General features: G+C 31.7%; 1 protein-coding gene across 8 annotated transcripts in view; it reads right to left on the bottom strand.

Annotated features, from left to right (window-relative positions):
* The window catches only part of LOC129948277 (blood vessel epicardial substance), a 199,107-nt gene that overhangs the window by 84,091 nt on the left and 106,716 nt on the right, over positions 1–8,300 (bottom strand). The window lies entirely within an intron of this gene.

Raw genomic sequence — 8,300 nt, 5'->3', positions numbered from 1 at the left:
CCAGCAGTTTCAAGGACATAATATACATGTAAAGCATTTATTATAAGGTAATTTATATTTCGGTATCGAAAGTAAAGTATTTCAAGTAACATTTTATTTTATTAAGAAGAAAGGTTTTTTCGATTAAGTGTAAGAAACAATAGCATTCAAATGACCACCGTTTTGCGGATTGTTGCCCTATCTTGTTGGAATCATTCATTAAGATTAAGATTTTGAAATTCTGACCATTAGCCAAAACAAAAACATTAGAGTGCTTTAAAATTTCTACAGAATTTTCCTGATTGCTTGTGTTAGTAAATATATCGGCTATGAAACGACCATAACTCGCATAATGCGAAAAAATGGAATACGTTTTAATCACAATTTTGAAGTAAGTTGGTCGATTATTAAATCAAACAAAATAAAACTAGCATTCTCACACTTAAAATGAGATTTGACAGCTGTCAATTAGAAGCTTGAATACTTGAATGAATTTATTTTTTAAATTTTTGGTCAATCTTCCATTTCAGAACTTGTTTACGATACGTCTGTGTTATAATTCATTAAAGAACAAGTTAAAATAAAAGCAAATAATAAGGTATATCCATATTACATATGTATTTGTTAAACTCGGTCTATAATCTGACTGATTCAACAGATTTAATTATTGACTTGACATTGTGTAAATATTTGATCTACATTTAATATTGATTCAATTGTCTGCGTTGAAATGTACACAATCTAAATTAGATGCACACTGCACAGCACTGTATTTCAATATTTATTTTCTGACTTGTGTTTTGGTAAACATCTTTTTAAACAACAATGGTATCCAACAATTGATTTAGAGCTAAAATGCTTTCTACAAGATACGAATTGTGAACTGCAAATTCTAGGTTAAATTTTGAAAAATTGAAACATTTCCATAAGAGCTAATCATTTCCATAAGAAATAATCAAATAAACTCTACTGCCATCTAAAGTATGATGACTTCAATAAATCAAATTAATAATTACAAGGCAGATCATTTTAAATATAAAAACTTTAGAAATTCCAGACACACATCAGCAGAACAATAATATACAAATAAAAATACTGTTTTCAAAACTTAGGCATTGTAAATAACGAGTGATTTATTACTCTTTAATTTTATGTGAAATAAAATTTCATAAAGTCTGATATGATCACTCAAGAATCAGGTGGCAACAGACAGAATAATCTCTATAGACATAGACCGACACCAAAATATTTCCATCCCAAATTATTTAAATTATACCATCCGACGATAAACTGGTAGAATTTAATTGAATTAACTAAAACACGTGAAATCATAAAACCAACATCACACCGCTGAGACTGGCGCTGACTGTGCCGAAACTGGATCGAAACATTTGTGTCTATAGAACTAGAACACTAAAATTTAAATATTTTACGTATTAATCTCAAGTACTTGTTTCGCAAGAAAATATTAACCGATTTTATAAACATTTTGGGAAATTCTCAAAAACTATAATTATTTACTATTTTTGGACAATACGAATCAACCAAAAATGGGATTTTTCTAACCACGAGTTCTAATAAGTTTGTTTAAATTTTGAAAAACGATTGGAAAAACTTTAGCTCTTGAAAACAGCGTCAATTATGATTTTAAGAATAAATTGATAAGGTACACATTTCTTTACAGTAATTTTGATATAAAATATATACTTAATTATCAACAAAATTTTAATATTTGTAGAAGCATGTTCTTGCGACCTAAATATACATTTAAAATGTAAAATTCATGAATGGTGTTTGCTCATAGGGTTACCAGACTAAATGAAAAAAAGGAGACAATTTTATGAAGTATCTATTCAATGGTATTTGAATAGCTAAAATAAGTTGTGTAAAGCAAAAACGATCTTGAATATAAAGGTTGCCCTATATTTGATTGGTATAATTTAAAAATTCTTCTTTTAAACTTTTGGAAATTTTTAGTAACACGAAAATAATTGTTAAAAGTTGCTATTGAATAACTGTTAGAAGTTGCTTGAAATCAAGTTTGTAATAATCTTTCCTATTTTCTATGGTTTTATACCTTTAAAACAGACCAAATGAAAAAAATGGACTTTGAAAAGAGGAGTTTTGAAAATTACGATTGGGATAGTTGCCATTTGTTTCAACTTATTTAGTAATAAAGGAATTTTTAAAAGAAACAAATATATGTAAAGATCTTTAATTTCGTCCTATTCTTTGCAGAATTTTGAACAATGAGCGTATTTTTCCAATTGACGCCGAAGTGCAGTAGAAGCAGCTTGGTGATATCTTTTTTTTTTCAAATCTTTGATCACACCATCCATTGGCAGAGCATTTATTTTCATATCAGAAATTTGTTTTCCAACTCTTAGCAACTCCCACATATTAAAAGAAACTTCAGCCTTAACCGACCAGACAGTTAAACCCATGAAAAGTCTCAAAATAAAAAAGGTTCCGGAATTTTTAAATGTCATTGTAATACATGTGTCAAACGGTTGCTTGAACAATAAGCGATTTACGGGGATTTTTCGAACAGCAACGAAGCACATATCTCACTTGGTGTGTATGTTAATAAACAAAATTGTCGTATTTGGGGTTCTGAAAATCTGAGAAATAATTGAAGAGAGGCCATTAAATCCACAAAAAGTCACTGTTTGGTGCTCTCTTTGGTCCGCGGAGGTGTGGTTGGACCTTACATTTTCGAAAATGACGATGGAACGGCTGTCACCGTGAAATGGGACCATTACGGACTTTTTCTTGCCTGCTATTGAACTTGGAGAATATGTAGTTTTAACAAGACGGTGTCCCATAACTCAATCGAATGTGGCTTTATTGCAAGAGACATTTCCTGGCCGAGTAATTTCTCGTCGTGGCGATATCAACCGGCCACCAACATCATGCGATTTGACACCGCTGTTTTTTTTTTGGAGCTACGTAAAAGACCGTGTTTATGCAACTCTTGAGCACCAACATTCATCAAGTTAGTGTTGAGATAGCACCCAATATGTGTCAAAAATTTCTCGAAAATTACCTCACAAGAATCGATGTTTGCAACTAATCGCGTGGTGGTCATAAAAATGATGGAGTGTTTCACTTATAATGTTATTTTCATTTATAACAAAAAGAAATGTCATGAAAAAAAATTATTTTATAGGTATTTTATTTACATTTACTTTTGAAACCGTAAAATGGATAATCTTGTATTTTTAGGATTATAAAAATCAACGCAAAGCTTTCTGTACATTTTAACATTTATCGTCAAAAATGAAACATACTGAATTTGATAAAAATATATTGGTATGAGCAGATGGCAACTCTATTCATTCACATTACATATATACATAAGACTATGTTATACATACTTTTGTTGCATTGGCCACCCAGAATAAAAATTACTTTCATATCCTCTATCAGAATGACATTAATTAAATGTTTATTTAAATGTATGTATTTCCTTATACCTTTAAGTTGATAAACTTCAACTTGAGCAAGCCTAAGTACACACAAGATTGACAGTCATAATTTTTCCCTTGTATCGAAGACAACAAAACAAGGTCATGAAACAACATAATATTCTTGGCGTCAGGAATAATCAATGTAATTTGAAAAAAAAATCATAAAAAAAGAAGGAACATATAGCCCCCATGGGACATGTATTTGTAATATGTAAGATGTTACATTGAAATTCGAAAAAGTTCTTGAAAACTCCACAGGGAACACTCTCTTTTAAAACTCTTGAGACATTTAAGTTTAAGAGTTGACAGTAATCTTAATGGTTTTTAAGTGGATCACAATGCAAGTTCAAGAAAATGTAATTTTTTTTCTGTTTTAAGTTTGAAATTGAAAGAAGAAATAAAAACATTTGTAGGTATTTGTAGATTTTTTTTTCGAAGGCAATCAATTAAGAATTGGTCACCAGAAAAAAATGTCAATGGAATGCAGTTGGCGCCTTCCTCAAGATGCGTGGTGCATTGAAAGAAATGTAAAAACTATAGCGTGTAGTTAGATCAAGTAAAGGTGTAGGGTATATTTATTTTTTTAAATTGTCTTAATGGCTTATACATTGATTCTCTAAAACAGGGACAAGGGAAGGCACTTTTGAACAGAATCTGAAACTGCTTTTTATATTTACTGACGGACTATTCTTGGATTTTCTGAGATTTTTCCCAAAAGAAAGAATTTTTGCAACCACCAAAAAACTTAAATCAAATAAGTCCAATAAAGTCAAAAGCATTGACTGACAAAAAAAAAATTGATAAAAACTAATTAATGAAAAGTGTTGATAAGGAAATTCAAAGACATTAAGATTAAGAGACATTTAAAAAAAAAATGAAACATTTCAAAACAACAAGGGTTCGAAAAAGAAGAAATAAATATGGTTTACTTACTACCCTGGAACTCTTGAAAATAAATGAGATGAAATGATTGCAGACACGATGATACTATGATAGCAAACTTATCGCTTTTTAACATACTTTTTTTTTTAACTTTGTAATAAAAGTCATAAGCATGCATAGGCATACCTATATGGCAGGGGAAAAATTAATTAAAGTAATTCACTTATCCAAATATCTCAACCGGAGTAACATCTTCTTCATTTTTAATGGTTTTGTTCCCTTATTGAACTTAAGGTAGTACTTTTTGTGTTTGTATGCAAACGGAAGCAGAATAATACGAAATTGAAAAAGTTAACTGGGATAGGCCTACACTGAAAACTTACCATCCCATCTGTCAAATTGACTTGCTTAAAACTGTAACAAAAAATGCTCATAACAATATTTTGTGTGAGATAAATAATCAATATTTTTCTTTTTTTCTTTTAATAGTTGAGTCGAAAATCATTTTATATTAGTTTTTTGTTGTTTTTGTGTTTTGTTATAAAATTTGTTCGTGGAATTTTTTTTAAGAAATTTACAATTAACAACAATATTTCGGATAATTTGAAACAATTTGATTTTAAAATCTATTATTGCTAACGAGATCTTTAGTCGAAAACCAATTGCTACTAATTAAGTAGCATTTATAGAAAGTTTTTATTCCTTATGTAAACAAATACAGATTGGATTTTTCTTAGAAAACTTCAAAAATCAATGTTTACAACGTTTAGTATTGATTTTTTCTTTAAGTTTTTATTTTTTTTTAAGAAAACTGTCGATTCGATTTTTCTAAAACATTTGACCATGTATCAAAAACATTATTTTTCAAATCAAATCTTTTTCTTTTTTTTGTAAAATATTTAATGTGATAATTCCTTGTTTTTGGATTTATTAAAAACAATTAGTTGATTTTTTTTTAATTTCATTAGTTAGGTATCACGTCACAATGTATAATAGAAAATTTAATTTAAGTCAAAAGTTTTGCTGGTATGTGAGATATTTTGGGTTAACCAACATTTTAACTATTTTTAAGAAAGGTCTGGATCTTTCTGCATTATTATCTTTATTGCAAAATTTATTTGAAGTCCATATTTCTGATGGTTCTGGAGATATGGATGACGAAACGAAGGTTGAATAAATGAACGTACGTACACTGTCATGTACTGACATCTTTCTAAAAACTCTAGGGACGTCGACAAATGTCAAAATTTTCAATTCGAAAATTCGGATCGATTACAGTAACTTCCTAAATAGCAGAGATGTTTCGTTTTGGTTTTGGTCTTCATAAGGTGTAGTATATTTTGATAAATGATTCTTTGGGAGTGCTTTGTGTCCGATGTAATCAGCATCGACACTTTAGAAGAAGGCATCATCCTAAAGGGTTATCCATTTTGCTGTTTCAAATAAGTGAATGTTATTTTTTAAGTCCTCAAGTATCTTGGTGGTCAGTTGATATCGGGACGACGCGACGAGAAATTACGCGGCCAGGAAATGTCTCTTGCAATAAAGCCATATTTGTTCAAGTTTTGTTACGTGTGGCGTGAGGCATGCAGCACCCTCTTGTTGAAACCACTTATTCTTCAAGTCGTATTCCTCAATAAAATGGAAAAAAAGTCGTTTATCAAATGACCATAACACTCCGAACTGACAATGACAGTCGTTCCATCGTCGTTTTCAAAAAATTATGGTCCAATCACACCTCCTGGCCAAAAAGCGCATCAAACAGTGACTTTTTGTCCACGTAATGGACTCTGTTTAATTACTAGAGAATTTTCAAAACCCCAAATAGGACAATTTTGTTTTTTAACATACCTACCGGGTGAGAAATGTGCTTCGTCACTGATGAAATTTTATTCAAAAACTCGCCGTCCACCGCCTGTTGTTCAAGAGCGCATTTGACGCTAACCATTCGACTTTGTGAATGGTCAGCTGGTTTCAGTTGTTGTGTGAGCTGGACTTTAAATACGGATGTAGGTGTAGATCCAATTGCAAATTACGCTAAACTGTGCCACAAGATAGTCCTTATTTCTGAGAACAAGGAGAAATCAACTTATTGGGGTCTTTGGCAACACTTTAACTTACAGCAGCGATATTTTCAGTGATAATTTACACACCCTTACAATACCTGTACAGAATCAAGTCTCTTCAAATTCCTTCACAATTTTGCCAATTGCTAGCGTTGTTGAACGATTATGTAAACCATAATCTCCTCTTAAAGCTCGATATGTGGCTGTGGAAGAATCAATATTTTCGTAGTAGGTCCTTTTTCGTAAATGTCAGACTTTCAACTGACAAAAAAAATTGGTTTAACAACTTAGTTTGACAGATGTCGAATTAGAGTCCTATAGTTTTGAAACCGCAAAATGGATAACGCGTTATAAGTTCACCGCTCATATTTTTCATTTTATTCCAAAAATTAGACTAATTGCAGATTCTCAAATTAAAGTCCTTACGCCAGCATTTTTGATATTGATTCAGGGCCGTATAACAGCTTTAGTGACCGAGTGAGTGAGTTCCATTAGCGATCGAATGAACGAGTAACAACTTCGGGATGATTGTACTCGTATCGTCTCGTTTTTTGAACTGCTAGGCGTTGTATTCTTCTACTTCTATTTTCTTTGAGACTTAATTGGCTGGCAGGTGAAATGTTTTGTAATCGTTTATTTTGTTCCTATTCAGCCATTTAATATCTTATTAGGAAAAGTTACTCTGAAGAAAGGCAAGCCTCAAACATTTTTGCCGGAAGCTGTTGTGTCCCTTCAAAATTTCGTCCGAACAATTGGTCTGATTTTTAATTACTTTCTTATAATTGGATTGGTAATTTCACATTCACCTCTCTCGATAGAGTACTAAATCGATAAGGGCTCTTTACTTTTAAAGTTCAATTTAAAAATACATTAATCTAAAAATATAAGTCAAGAGAAAATGAATTACATTACTTATGTTCTGAAAGAAATGCCTCTTATAGCCTTCAAGAAACTCCAATTTATAATAAACGCATGCCTTAAACTAAGATATGTGCCACATCATTGGAAAATTGCAGAAGTCATTGTTATACCTAAACAAGGTAAGCCACCAACAGAAGTTACATGTTACAGACCAATATCGCTTATACCAATCATGGCAAAAGTTTTTGAAAAACTGCTACTGAAAAGGCTTAACAAAATAATTGAAGAAAGAAGACTAATTCCGAGCCATCAGTTTGGATTTAGAAATAAACATTAAACGATAGACCAAGTGCATCGAATTACGGATGTTGTGGAAAAGGCACTTGAAGAAAAACAAGTATGCTCGTCTGTATTCTTAGATGTTGCTCAAGCTTTTGACAAGGTTTGGCACTTGGGACTTGAGTACAAACTGCATAGGGACTTCCCCAGGCAGTACTACGAAATACTGAAATCCTACGTTACGAACCGACTCTTTAGAGTACGGTACGACCAAAATTACTCGGAACTTAAGAAAATTGAAGCCGGTGTACCACAAGGAAGTGTCCTAGGACCAACCCTGTATCTGTTATATACAAGGGATATTCCAGTGGACATCAACGCTATCATGGCCACCTTTGCTGATGATACTGCAATATTGGTGCCAGATAAAACCGTTACGAAGGCTACACAAAAATTGCAAAATGCAGTCGATAAAGTTAGTGATTGGACGCGCAAATGGCGTATCAAATTAAACGAAACAAAATCGACGCATATAAACTTTACAAACAAAAACATAAACAATGTTCCAATTTTTATAAACAGTACAGGAGCACCTTACTCCAATACCGCCAAATACCTTGGAATGAATTTGGATGCAAAGCTTAAATGGAAAGAACACATCAAAAAGAAAAGAGAAGAACTAAACTTGAAGTACAGAAAAATGTACTGGTTAATAGGAAAGAACTCTGACCTATCTATCCAGAACAAACTAATGTTATATAAG

The sequence above is a fragment of the Eupeodes corollae genome, chromosome 2 (genome assembly GCF_945859685.1).
Source record: "Eupeodes corollae chromosome 2, idEupCoro1.1, whole genome shotgun sequence".
Classification (NCBI taxonomy): domain Eukaryota; kingdom Metazoa; phylum Arthropoda; class Insecta; order Diptera; family Syrphidae; genus Eupeodes; species Eupeodes corollae.
The sequence above is the reverse complement of the archived record's forward strand: the minus strand, read 5'-3'. Positions and strand labels throughout refer to the sequence as shown.